Genomic DNA, 15,667 nt, shown 5'->3' with positions numbered 1-15,667 from the left:
ATAATTTACGCGTCACGTAAATGATGTCGCGTTTTTTGTACACCAAACACGTACAGGTACAATTTGGCGCCATTGCGTTGAAATGTATATTTCTAATGCATTTTAGATTTCTCGAAAGTCTTTAAAAAGTTACGTCTCCACAAACATATATTAATGTAATCGTTTTATGATTCTAAATTCAAATCAAAATGAAATATACGTCAAAAGGAGAACACATACTTCCAAAATACTCTGAATTTTTCCCCACCGAGTAAAACATAATTTGTATGACTTTGCAACATCAGGAAATGTGATGATTATTTCTTGTCCCTTTTTCCAACGGCAAACAAAAAAAATAGCACTTGAAATTATAACACATTTAAATCCCCTCACTTTTTGAGGTGAGGGATAGCCTGTATTATAATCCCCCAGTTTTTGGAGGTTGTGCAATAACAAAAATAATAATCACCTGCTCCTATCTCTCATGTACCATATAACCATATAACAATTACAGCACGGAAACAGGCCATATCGACCCTTATGCCGAACACATAATCTCCCCTAGTCCCATATACCTGCGCTCAGACCATAACCCTCCATTCCTTTCCCATCCATATAACTATCCAATTTATTTTTAAATGATAAAAACGAACCTGCCTCCACCACCTTCACTGGAAGCTCATTCCACACAGCTACCACTCTCTGAGTAAAGAAGTTCCCCCTCATGTTACCCCTAAACTTCAGTCCCTTAATTCTCAAGTCATGTCCCCTTGTTTGAATCTTCCCTACTCTCAGTGGGAAAAGCTTTTCCACGTCAACTCTGTCTATCCCTCTCATCATTTTAAAAACCTCTATCAAGTCCCCCCTTAACCTTCTGCGCTCCAAAGAATAAAGCCCTAACTTGTTCAACCTTTCTCTGTAACTTAGTTGCTGAAACCCAGGCAACATTCTAGTAAATCTCCTCTGTACTCTCTCTATTTTGTTGACATCCTTCCTATAATTAGGCGACCAAAATTGTACACCATACTCCAGAATTGGCCTCACCAATGCCTTGTACAATTTTAACATTACATCCCAACTTCTATACTCAATGCTCTGATTTATAAAGGCCAGCACACCAAAAGCTTTCTTTACCACCCTATCTACATGAGATTCCACTTTCAGGGAACTGTGCACAGTTATTCCCAGATCCCTCTGTTCACCTACATTCTTCAATTCCCTACCATTTACCACGTACGTCCTATTTTGATTTGTCCTGCCAAGATGTAGCACCTCACACTTATCAGCATTAAACTCCATCTGCCATCTTTCAGCCCACTCTTCCAACTGGCATAAATCTCTCTGTAGACTTTGAAACACTACTTCATTACCCGCAACCCCACCTATCTTAGTATCATCTGCATACTTACTAATCCAATTTACCACACCATCGTCCAGATCATTGATGTACATGATAAACAACAGTGGACCCAACACAGATCCCTGTGGCACCCCACTCGTCACTGGCCTCCAACCTGACAAACAACCATCCACCATTACTCGCTGGCATCTCCCATTCAGCCACTGTTGAATCCATCTTGCTACTCCACCATTAATACCCAACCATTGAACCTTCTTAATCAACCTTCCATGAGGAACCTTGTCAAAGGCCTTACTGAAGTCCATATACACAACATTCACTGCTTTACCCTCATCAATTTCCCAAGTAACATCTTCAAAAAATTCAAGAAGATTAGTCAAACATGACCTTCCAGGCACAAATCCATGTTGACTGTTCCTAATCAGACCCTGTTTATCCAGATGCTTATATATATTATCTCTAAGTATTCTTTCCATTAATTTGCCCACCACTGACGTCAAACTAACAGGTCTATAATTGCTAGGTTTACTCTTAGACCCCTTTTTAAACAATGGAACAACATGCGCAGTACGCCAATCCTCCGGCACTATTCCCGTTTCTAATGACATTTGAAATATTTCTGCCATAGCCCCTGCTATTTCTACACTAACTTCCCTCAATGTCCTAGGGAATATCCTGTCCGGACCTGGAGACTTATCCACTTTTATATTTCTCAAAAGTGTCAGTATTTCCTCTTCTTTGATCCTCATAGTTTCCATAGCTACTCTACTTGTTTCCCTTACCTCACATAATTCAATATCCTTCTCCTTGGTGAATACCGAAGAAAAGAAACTGTTCAATATCTCCCCCATCTCTTTTGGCTCTGCAGATAGTTGGCCACTCTGACCCTCTAATGGACCAATTTTATCCCTCGTTATCCTTTTGCTATTAATATAGCGGTAGAAACCCTTCGGATTTACTTTTACCTTACTTGCCAAAGCAACCTCATATCTTCTTTTAGCTTTTCTAATTTCTTTCTTAAGATTCTTTTTACATTCTTTATACTCCTCAAGCACCTCATTTACTCCATGCTGCCTATAACTATTGTAGATCTCCCTCTTTTTCCGAACCAAGTGTCCAATTTCCCTTGAAAACCATGGCTCTTTACAATTTTTACGATTTCCTTTCAACCGAACAGGGACATAAAGATTCTGTACTCTTAAAATTTCACCTTTAAATGTACTCCATTTTTCTTCCACATCTTTCCCATAAAACAAACTGTCCCAATTTACTCCTTTTAAATCCTTTCGCATCTCCTCAAAGTTAGCCTTTCTCCAATCAAAAATCTCAACCCTAGGTCCAGTTTTGTCCCTCTCCATAAATTATATTGAAACTAATGGTATTGTGATCACTGGTCCCGAACTGTTCCCCAACGCATACCTCTGCCACCTGTCTCATTTCCTAACAGGAGGTCCAGTACCGCCCCTTCTCTAGTAGGTACTTCTATGTATTGTTGCAAAAAACTATCCTGCACACATTTTACAAACTCCAACCCATCCAGCCCATTTACAGAATGTGTTTCCCAGTCTATGTGTGGAAAATTGAAATCTCCCACAATCACTACCTTGTGCTTACTACTAATATCTGCAATCTCCTTACATATTTGCTCTTCCAATTCTCGCTCCCCATTTGGCGGTCTATAATACACCCCTATAAGTGTTGCTACCCCTTTCCCATTTCTCATTTCCACCCAAATAGCCTCCCTAGACGAGCCCTCTAATCTATCCTGCCAAAGCACTGCTGTAATATCTTCCCTGATAAGCAATGCAACACCTCCACCTCTTGCCCCTCCAATTCTATCACACCTGAAGCAACGAAATCCTGGAATATTTAGTTTCCAATCACAGCGCTTCTGCAACCATGTTTCACTGATCGCCACAACATCATACTTCCAGGTGTCAATCCAGGCTCTAAGTTCATCCACTTTTCTTACAATGCTCCTAGCATTACAATATACACATTTAAGAAACCCACCCTCTCTTATTCTCTGATTATTTTCTTTTTCTTCTCTCCCCTACATTTTGGGTCAGAGTGCTACCATTCTCTGCCCCCTGCTTCACACACTGACTGCTAGCTTTCCCAATTTGAGTCCCTCCCCCCAACCATACTAGTTTAAAGTCTCCCCAGTAGCCTTTGCAAATCTCCCCGCCAGGATATTGGTCCCCCTTGAGTTCAAGTGCAACCCGTCCTTTCTGTACAGGTCGCACCTTCCCCAAAAGAGGTCCCAATGATCCAGAAACTTGAATCCATACCCACTGCACCAGTCCCTCATCCACGCATTTATCCTCCACCTCGCTCCATTCCTACTCTCACTGTCGCGTGGCACAGGCAGTAATCCTGAGATTGTTACCTTTCCAGTCCTTCTCCTTAACTCTCTACCTAACTCCCTAAATTCTTCTTTCAGGACCTCTTCTCTTTTTTTACCTATGTCGTTGGTACCTATATGCACCACAACCTCAGGCTCCTCTCCCTCCCATTTCAGGATTTCTTGGACACGTTCAGACACATCCCTGACCCTGGCACCAGGGAGGCAAACTACCATCCGGGACTCCTGTCTGCGTCCACAGAATCGCCTATCCGACCCCCTGACTATAGAGTCCCCTATTACAATTGCCCTCCCCTTCTTTTCCTTACCCTTCTGAGCAACCGGACCGGTCTTTGTGCCAGAGGCCCGGCCGCTGTCGCTGCCCCCAGGTAGGCTGTCTCCCCCACCCTTACTCAAGCATGAGTACTTATTTTCAAGGTGTACAGCCACCGGGGTACTCACCAGTCCCTGCCTCTGCCCGTTGCCCTTCCTAACTGTGACCCAGTTTTCTGTCTCCCGTGGTCTTGGAGTGACCACCTCCCTGTAACTCCTTTCTATGACCTCCTCGCTCTCCCTGAGCAGACAGAGGTCATCGAGTTGCTGTTCCAGGTACCTGACACGGTCCCTTAGGAGCCCCATCTCGACGCACCTTGCGCAGATGTGGACGTCTGGAGGGCACTCCGACTCCATGACCTCCCACAAACTGCCCTGGCCCTCATTCTCCCCCTTATCCAAATACAATAAAGCCTTACAATTACAATACAAATACAATACAAGCCAATCAGCTGCTTCCGCTGGTCCTCTTCCACCAATCAGAGGCTTCCACCAGAATCAGAATCCTTCTCTGGAAGTGAGATGGAACGTTGCAGATTTGGGTAACTCACAGCTCCAGGTAAGTCCTCCTCTCACCAACGGCTCCCCGGGCCTCTGTAGAAGCAAACCCCGCGCTGTATTTATACTCACAGCTCCAGGTAACTCCTCCTCTCACCAACGGCTCCCCGGGCCTCTGTAGAAGCAAACCCCGCGCTGTATTTATACTCACAGCTCCAGGTAACTCCTCCTCTCACCAACGGCTCCCCGGGCCTCTGTAGAAGCAAACCCCGCGCTGTATTTATACTCACAGCTCCAGGTAAGTCCTCCTCTCACCAACGGCTCCCCGGGCCTCTGTAGAAGCAAACCCCGCGCTGTATTTATACTCACAGCTCCAGGTAAGTCCTCCTCTCACCAACGGCTCCCCGGCCCTACATTATCTTAAAAAATACTTCAAACAAAAAACATTGAAATCCCACTGAGTTACTCCAGAGCATTGCCCTTTTTTGTAAATCAGCCTTGTGTCTAGAGAGAGCCTGCGAGAGAGAAAACGGGGAATTACAGACCAGTTAGCCTGACTTCGGTGGTGGGAAAGATGCTGGAGTCAATTATTAAAGAGGTAATAATGGGGCATTTGGATAGCAGTAAAAGGATTAGTCCAATTCAACATGGATTTATGAAAGGGAAATCATGCTTGACTAATCTTCTAGAATTTTTTGAGGATGTGACAAGTAAAATGGATGAAGGGGTGCCAGTGGATCTAGACTTTCAGAAAGCCTTTGATAAGGTCCCGCACGGGTGACTGGAGACTTTTGGTATTGGGGGTACGTTGTTGACATGGATAGAAAATTGGTTGGCAGACAGTAAGCAAAGAGTAGGAGTGAACGGGTCCTTTTCAGAATGGCAGGCAGTGGCGAGTGGAGTGCCGCAAGGCTCGGTGTTGGGGCCGCAACTGTTTACTATATATATTAATGATTTGGAAGAAAGAATTAGGAGCAACACTAGCAAGTTTGCGGATGACACAACGCTGAGGGCAGTGTGAACTGTGAAGAAGATGTTAGGAGGTTGCAGGGTGACCTGGACAGGTTGAGTGAGTGGGCAGATGCGTGGCAGATGCAGTATAATATAGATAAATGTGAGGTTATCCACTTTGGCGGCAAAGACAAGGGGGCAGATTATTATCTTAATGGGGTTAGGTTAGGCAAGGGGAAGGTGCAGCAAGACCTGGGCGTCCTTGTACACCGGTCACTGAAAGTTGGCGTGCAGGTACAGCAGGCAGTGAAGAAAGCTAATGGAATGTTGGCCTTCATAACAAGAGGATTTCAGTATAGGAGTAAAGAGTTAAGAGGTTCTTCTGCAGTTGTATAGGGCTCTGGTGAGACCACATCTGGAGTATTGTGTCCAGTTTTGGTCTCCGAATTTGAGGAAGGACATCCTTGTGATTGAGGCAGTGCAGCGTAGGTTCACGAGATTGATCCCTGGGATGGCTGGACTGTCATATGAGGAAAGATTGAAAAGACTAGGCTTGTATTCACTGGAGTTTAGAAGGATGAGGGGGATCTTATAGAAACATATAAAATTATACAAGGAATAGGCAAGCTATATGCAGGAAAAATGTTCCCAATTTTGGACGAGTCCAGAACCAGGGGCCACACTTAGAATAAAGGGGAAGCCATTTAAGACTGAGGTGAGAAAAAAGTTTTCATCCAGAGAGTTGTGAATTTGGAATTCCCTGCCACAGAGGGCAGTGGAGGCCAAGTCACTGGATGGATTTAAGAGAGAGTTAGATAGAGCTCTAGGGGCTTGTGGAATCAAGGGATATGGGGAGAAGGCAGGCACGGGTTATTGATTGGGGACGATCAGCCATGATCACAATGAATGGCGGTACTGGCTCGAAGGGCCGAATGGCCTCCTCCTGCATCTATTTTCTATGTCATGTCAAACACTACTACCCTCATTGCACATTGTTGATTTCTTCAAAAATATAATCATGATTTTCCTTTAATAAATCCATGCTGACTGACAATAATAATACGTTCCTTGAAATGCTGATTTGTGCTTGCCTTTTAGCAAGTTATCCTTATTTTTCTGAAAATTTTACACACCATCATTGAATGTTTAAAGATGAACCATACATTAGCTGTATTCCAGCTCATTTCCGACTGCAAACATTTAGATCAGTGTTTGTTTTCAAATTACTTTGTCTTTTAAATTCTAGATGGACCTGAATTAAAGCTGCTGCTACCTGTACTTGTAGAAAAAAACTTATCAAAGTTAACAAAACTTGCTTGCAATGGATAATGAAGAATGGGGAGAAATATGGTCAATCAAAGCTTCCCTTGAGTCTTTATAGAATTATGAGAATTATGCTCAGTCAATTAAAATGATGCTAGAAAATGAATTATGTTAAGATATCTGAATAGGAATTTCATCTATTTTGTATTGAAGTGTATAATTATGGTTTTAAGTAGACGTTAATTGGAGGGAGGTGTTAAATGCAGGGAACAGTTAGAGCAACAGAACAAAAAAGTGTCAAAATGGTACCCGTGTTGAACACTGTCAGTGTTTTGATTAAATTAGCCATTGAAAATATTTATCTCCTTATGTCAATCTCAATGTCAAGTCCAATTATACTTTAACATCTCATCTCTTTGACACATTAACGTAGCTGGAAAGTTTACATACCATCATTTTTTTGCATCTGCAGTTCTGCTTTTTAAAGGTTATTTTAGCTCCAACAATTACCATTTTGCCTTCTGATAAATCTATGATTGGTTAATTTAAGTCCTTCTTGTTCCCTGCAGAATGCAGATGGTTTTAATATCATTTTTAAGTTATTTATTATTAATCTATTTGGAGTTGCTTAGTCTGAGTTTATTGGCTTTACACGTGCACTTCCATGGCTTATCCCCTATCAGAAAACATTATTCTTTCAGAATGATCCATTTGACTTCCAAAAGCTGACGAACTTTATGCTCCAATTAATATGTCTAAATTCTTCGCTCATTTCATTGAATCGAGTCCTATTAAAGTTATAACTTGGTGTTTAATTTAGCTTGGTTCTGGATGTTAATTTGATCCCTTGGTTCTATTTGATTTTGTGTACATTTATTATACCCTCCACAAATGTCCTTAGGGCAGTAATGATAACACAGAATAATCAGAATTTAACATTTAGATAACTTTCTCCCTCTCATATACCATTAATGTTTTATGCAGCATAATATTATAGTGTTGTTTTGATAGTCTACAACCAACTCATAATCTTAGATTGGATTTTTTTCAACAAGATTTCTAACCAGATTAGCCAGTTCTGCACCTGACTTGCTACCACTAAGATAAATTCCATTCATACCTTCCAATTTTATCTGTGACATACATGATTGATGCTGCATTTCTTGCATAATAGAATTCTGTCAGTTTGTTTCACCTGAATTCCACAATAGTTGCAAAATTTTGCTATGGTCTAATTTCTGATATTTCCTGAGATTAATAAAGCATCATAGTTGGGAAGCTTGTTTTGCTGTCACAATAGACAATAGACAATAGGTGCAGGAGTGGGCCATTCGGCTGATTATGGCTGATCATCCGCAATCAGTACCCCGTTCCTGCCTTCTACCCATGTCCCCTGACAGACCTTTCCACAGATTCACAACTCTTTCTGTGAAAAAGTGTTTCCTCATCTCCGTTCTAAATGCCTCACCCCTCATTCTTAAACTGTGACCCCCTGGTTCTGGACTCACCCAACATCGGGAACATGTTTCCTGCCTCTAGCGTGTCCAAACCCTTAATAATTTTATATGTTTCAATAAAATATCCTCTCATCCTTCTAAATTCCAGAGTATACAAGCCCAGCGGCTCCATTCTCTCAGCATATGATAGTCCTGCCATCCCCGGAATTAACCTTGTGAACCTACGCTGCACTCCCTCAATTGCCAGAATGTCCTTCCTCAGATTAGGGGACCAAAACTGCACACAATACTCCAGATGTGGTCTCACTAGGGCCCTGTACAACTGCCGAAGGACCTCTTTGCTCCCATACTCAACTCCTCTTGTTATGAAGGCCAACATGCCATTTGCTTTCTTTACTGCCTGCTGTACCTGCATGCTTACTTTCATTGACTGATGAACAAGGACCTCCAGATCCGTTGTACTTCCCCTTTTCCCAATTTGACACCATTTAGATAATATTCTGCCTTCCTGTTTTTGCTACCAAAGTGGATAACCTCGTATTTATCCACATTAAACTGCATCTGCCATGCATCTGCCCACTCACCCCTGTCCAAATCACCCTGCATTCTCATAGTATCCTTCTCACAGTTCACACTGCAACCCAGCTATGTGTTATCTCCAAATTTGCTAATGTTATTTTGAATCCCTTCATCTAAATCATTGATGTATATTGTAAATAACTGCGGTCCCAGCACCGAGCCATGTGGTACCACACTAGTTACTGCCTGTCATTCTGAAAGGGACCCGTTAATCCATACTCTTTGTTTCCTGTCTGCCAACCAATTTTCTATCCATGTCAGCACTCTACCCCCCAATACCATGTGCCCTAATTTAGCCCATTAATCTCCTATGTGGGACCTTATCAAATGCTTTCTGAAAGTCCAGGTACACTACATTCACTGGCTCTCCCTTGTCCATTTTCCTAGTTACATCCTCAAAAAATTCCAGAAGATTAGTCAAGCATGATTTCCCCTTCGTAAATCCATGCTGACTCGGACCGATCCTGTTACTGCTATCCAAATGTGTCGCTATTTCATCTTTTATAATTGACTCCAGCACTTCCCCACCAGCGATGCCAGGCTAACTGGTATATAATTCCCTGTTTTCTCCCTCCCGCCTTTCTTAAAAAGTGGGATAACATTAGCTACCCTCCAATCCACAGGAACTGATCCTGAATCTATAGAACATTGGAAAATGAACACCAATGCGTCCATGATTTCTAGAGCCAATTTCTTAAGTACCCTGAGATGCAGACCATCAGGCCTTGGGGATTTATCAGCCTTCAGTCCCATCAGTCTATCCAACACCATTTCCTGCCTAATGTGGATTTCCTTCAGTTCCTCCGTCACCCCTGATCCTCTGGCCACTAGTACATCAGGAAGATTGTTTGTGTCCTCCTTCGTGAAGACGGATCCAAAGTACCTGTTCAACTCATCTGCCATTTCCTTGTTCGCCATAATCAATTCACATTTTTCAGTCTTCAAGGATCCAACTTTGGTCTTAACTAATTTTTTTCTCTTCAGATACCTAAAGAAGCTTTTACTATCCTCCTTTATATTCTTGGCTAACTTACCTTCATACCTTATCTTTTCTCTCCGTATTGCTTTTTTAGTTATCTTCTGTTGTTCTTTAAACATTACCCAATCCTCTTGCTTCCCGCTCATCTTTGCTATGTTGTACTGCTTCTCTTTTATTTTTATTCTGTCCCTGACTTCCCTTGTCAGCCACAGTCACCCCTTTGGAATCCCAGTGCTTGAGTTTCTATCTGACTGTGCCTCACTGCTACGGTTTACACTTGTTTATTATCTTGTTATCGACAATCCATTTTGTACAAGATCCCACATATATTTTACATGTCCAATTCTCCTATCCCCAACACCATCCTATTTATCTGAAATTATTTTCAAGTTAATTATAAATCTCTCACTTTCTGTTTGATCAAGACCAGCAATCTATTAGACCTTGTTATTCCAGTCATGTTCCCACTTATTTATGAAGCTAATATTGTTATTTCATCACTCGGATCCCAGCCAAGTATTTCTATCCTTTATTATGTTTCCTCTTTGCCAGATATATCCAATAAAACATTTGTTTGCATACATTAACATTTTATTTCCGAGGCAACTCTCCTGTATATATTCTCCTCATCATTAACCTATACTTGAACTTCTGTCGCAGAATCTGACCAGAGCATCTACGGTATCTCTCACTTCTATTAATGTCCAACATATTTTGACCTGGGTTCTCTGCTTCACCTGACCATCTATTAAGTTATTTTGTAATTCATGAATTTCACCTGCTGGTATATTGACCTGTTGACTCTTTTTGTCTGGAACTGCCTTTTATTGTTCCTAGTATAAATTTGGTTTTCATTACCTTTTTTCTATTTTTTATATTGATGTGTTATGGTTAATATTTTCTTTTATTCAAGAATTAATGGACTAGAATGCACAAATGATGAGAGGGAGGGGTCGGAGGTGGCAAGCAAACTACAAATTCAAGAAAGAGCTTCAGAAAATTCCCATTCTCAATAATGGTGAAGTCCAGCACATGTATTAAAGATGAGGCTGAATTTGCAACCATGTTCAGCCAGAAGTACAGAGTGCACTATCCACCTTGGCTTGCCCCCGAGGCCCGGTCTTATGTATATCTGAACCACTTCACGATATCAAGAAACAGAAAGCAGCAAAAAGCTTTGAAAGCAGCCACATAGCATCCCCTTCTATGTGAATGACTGCTAGAGTGGTAGAGTCTCCTCAACCCTGTTTTCAGATTCAAGGAAAGTGATAGGCAGTGACCTGCAGGGATTCGATTGCATCTGGAATAATGTGTATGGGGTCTAAAGAAGCGTATACTCATGGTGAATTTATTTCTGGGGTGGTGTGATGACCTCTGACCTTTATCTAACCATTTGCCTATCAAAACTCTCTTCACCTGTGTCTACATGGAATGATTCAAACCATATTTATCATCTATTCCAGTGCTTCTTGAGCTGGTGAATGGTTCACCAAAGGGTGAATGAAGCTAAAGGGGTGAATAAAGGGTAAATTACTTAATTTATTCAGGTATTTATATATTTTTTTCTATACTTAAAAAAGGCATTGCCTTTAAAGTGGTTAGTAAGCTCTTATTGGTTTAATGGCAGTGGAGCTGGACATTTGATATGTTTTTTTCTCTCTACCTATGGTTTTCTAATTTCAAAGTAGCAGGATATTTCCCAAATTTACTGTAATATAACCTTTTAGGGAAGACCAATGTTTTTTTAGCTAGTTTTCCAAGAAATAAATGGGTAATCAAAGCCCGAAAGGGTAGGATGTGCTGAAGCCCTGTGTTTAGATGTTGGAATGGTTTTTTTTTTCATTCTAATCAAATGATTTTCCAACTCCAGTAGTAATTATACTTTTTAACTCCTAGTTTTCTTTACATACTTTTAGGATGTTCATAAAGTTGAATAAAATAAACTTAAGAAATTAGTTAATTTATGTTTTTTGCTCATGTGACAAAATAAATTATATATAAAATTTATACACATAGAGAATAAGACAAAAAATACCATAAAACATAAGTAAAGTTAGTCGAGGGTAAATGAAATTTTGTGATAAAGACTCAAGGGTGAATGACACTGAAATAGTTTAAGAAGCACTGATCTATTTCATCTCTAACTTCTCAAGTTCTGATCAAAGGTCATCAAACTGTTATATCAATACTCCCTAAATGCATTACACTGTGTATGGTGCCTGAGCTGCTGAGCATATTCTGCATTTTGTGTCGGGGCATTTCTCACCCTGACTGTGGGGGTAACTGCAAGCACTCGGGGCAAGCAGGCTTCGGTATGCCTTTGCTCAACAACTGAATGTCTTATCAGACTTTGCAGCATGTGAATACTTCTGAGCTCTCTGACACAATGTAATTTGGACTAGATGAGCCAAATGTGTTTTACAGTGTCTTAACAAGAAAGTGTATAGATATTTGTTCAGATTGTCACATGTCCCGTGATACAGTGAAGCACTTTTCTTGTGTGCTATCCCATCAATTTATATTATACATAAATACGATTAAGCCATAGCCAAGTACAGGGAAAAATGTCAGAGTACAGAATGTAATGTCACAGCTACAGAGAAAGTGAGATGAATGAAAGTGCAAGGGCTGCAATTAGGTAGTTCAGAGATCATGACTATACCCCGAGTTGACGTTCAGCAGTCAGATAATTTCCCTTCATGTCTTGGCCAACATTTAATCCTCTTGCCTAAATTTGTGTTGACAAGAACAGTATTTTAATCTGCCTCGCAATCTTGATGTAATTCATCTAATACCATTGTACACAAGAGATTTCTGAAACATGAACCAGGTTGTAATAAATTTAGATAATTAAGGATTCATCCCTGGAACATCAATTCCCCCTATGCACTCTAACTACTGGTCTTATTTCAATTCTTCTATAGATTATAATTCTCTGTTGTTGCAGTACCAGAGTTGATGCCCCTTCCTTCCCTCGTCTCTTCTTCAGCAGTGCATTCACTACCTGAGTTGGATTTGGATGGATTTATTGTCAAGATACACCAGGATGCAGTGAAATTCATTGTTATCTATCTATCTATCTATCTATCTATCTATCTATCTATCTATCTATCTATCTATCTATCTATCTATCTATCTATCTATCTATCTATCTATCTATCTATCTATCTATCTATCTATCTATCTATCTATCTATCTATCTATCTATCTATCTATCTATCTATCTATCTATCTATCTATCTATCTATCTATCTATCTATCTATCTATCTATCTATCTATCTATCTATCTATCTATCTATCTATCTATCTATCTATCTATCTATCTATCTATCTATCTATCTATCTATCTATCTATCTATCTATCTATCTATCTATCTATCTATCTATCTATCTATCTATCTATCTATCTATCTATCTATCTATCTATCTATCTATCTATCTATCTATCTATCTATCTATCTATCTATCTATCTATCTATCTATCTATCTATCTATCTATCTATCTATCTATCTATCTATCTATCTATCTATCTATCTATCTATCTATCTATCTATCTATCTATCTATCTATCTATCTATCTATCTATCTATCTATCTATCTATCTATCTATCTATCTATCTATCTATCTATCTATCTATCTATCTATCTATCTATCTATCTATCTATCTATCTATCTATCTATCTATCTATCTATCTATCTATCTATCTATCTATCTATCTATCTATCTATCTATCTATCTATCTATCTATCTATCTATCTATCTATCTATCTATCTATCTATCTATCTATCTATCTATCTATCTATCTATCTATCTATCTATCTATCTATCTATCTATCTATCTATCTATCTATCTATCTATCTATCTATCTATCTATCTATCTATCTATCTATCTATCTATCTATCTATCTATCTATCTATCTATCTATCTATCTATCTATCTATCTATCTATCTATCTATCTATCTATCTATCTATCTATCTATCTATCTATCTATCTATCTATCTATCTATCTATCTATCTATCTATCTATCTATCTATCTATCTATCTATCTATCTATCTATCTATCTATCTATCTATCTATCTATCTATCTATCTATCTATCTATCTATCTATCTATCTATCTATCTATCTATCTATCTATCTATCTATCTATCTATCTATCTATCTATCTATCTATCTATCTATCTATCTATCTATCTATCTATCTATCTATCTATCTATCTATCTATCTATCTATCTATCTATCTATCTATCTATCTATCTATCTATCTATCTATCTATCTATCTATCTATCTATCTATCTATCTATCTATCTATCTATCTATCTATCTATCTATCTATCTATCTATCTATCTATCTATCTATCTATCTATCTATCTATCTATCTATCTATCTATCTATCTATCTATCTATCTATCTATCTATCTATCTATCTATCTATCTATCTATCTATCTATCTATCTATCTATCTATCTATCTATCTATCTATCTATCTATCTATCTATCTATCTATCTATCTATCTATCTATCTATCTATCTATCTATCTATCTATCTATCTATCTATCTATCTATCTATCTATCTATCTATCTATCTATCTATCTATCTATCTATCTATCTATCTATCTATCTATCTATCTATCTATCTATCTATCTATCTATCTATCTATCTATCTATCTATCTATCTATCTATCTATCTATCTATCTATCTATCTATCTATCTATCTATCTATCTATCTATCTATCTATCTATCTATCTCCCCATCCGTCCGGCTGGGGTCCGGATCCCTTTCTGCCTTTCGATTCGTTCCCGCCGTGCGATGTCACAATGCCCGTTGCTCGCAGACGTCCAATCGCGATGCCCGACGCTCGCAGACGTCCAATCGGAACGGATCCATTTACATGTACGGCTTCCGGCCGCATTTCTTCCTTTGATTCCCTGCAACTCCGAAACCGGACGCAGAATCGCCGACGTCTTTTCCATTTCGGTAGAGATTTCACTTTTCTTTCTAAGTATCCGCTCCTCATTACATTTCGTCGTGTTTAAGTACACGTTTTTAATCAAATCCTTCCCCCCCCCCCCACCAATATTTCAAAACTAAACTGGCTTCTCACCCACAGAAGCTGCACCAGCCCCAGCCCCTGCTGAACGTTCCATCGTGTGATGTCACAATGCCCAATGCTCACATATGTCCAATCGGAATGGATTCATTTACATATGCCTATGCAGGAGCCCCAGCCAATGGTGAACGTTCCATCGTGTGATGTCACAATGCCCAATGCTCAAAGACATTGTTGCCATAGAGAGGGAGTACAGAGAAGGTTCACCAGACTGATTCCTGGGATGTCAGAACTTTCATATGAAGAAAAACTGAATAGACTCGCCTTGTACTCGCTAGATTTTAGAAGATTAAGGGGGTATCTTATAGAAACGTATAAAATTCTTAAGGGGTTGGACGGGCTAGATGCAAAAAAAATTGTTCCGGATGTTGGGGAAGACCAGAACAAGGGGTCAAAGTTTAAGGATAAGGGGGAAAGCAGAATCGCCGACATCTTTTCCATTTCGGTACAGATTTCACATTTCTTTCTAAGTATCCGCACCTCATTACATTTGGTCGTGTTTAAGTACACGTTTTTAATCAAATCCTTCTCCCCCACCCCCCAGTTTTTCAAAAATAAACTGGCTTCACACCCATACAAGCAGCCATTTCGGTAGACATTTCACTTTCCCTTCCAGCTATCCACTCCTCATTACATTTCGTTATTTTTATGTCCATTTTTTTCATTAAAACCTCCCCCCCCCCACTCACTCATTTTGTCGCCTCCTGCTGGCCAGCGACCATAACGGCTGCTGGCGCCCGCAGCACAACCTCAAGCGACGCCATTTAAAAACGGCCTTTCGGGAACGGCTCTACTT

Source organism: Amblyraja radiata, chromosome 2 (assembly GCF_010909765.2).
Source record: "Amblyraja radiata isolate CabotCenter1 chromosome 2, sAmbRad1.1.pri, whole genome shotgun sequence".
In the NCBI taxonomy this organism is placed as follows: Eukaryota; Metazoa; Chordata; class Chondrichthyes; order Rajiformes; family Rajidae; genus Amblyraja; species Amblyraja radiata.
This window is presented reverse-complemented; position numbering follows the sequence as displayed.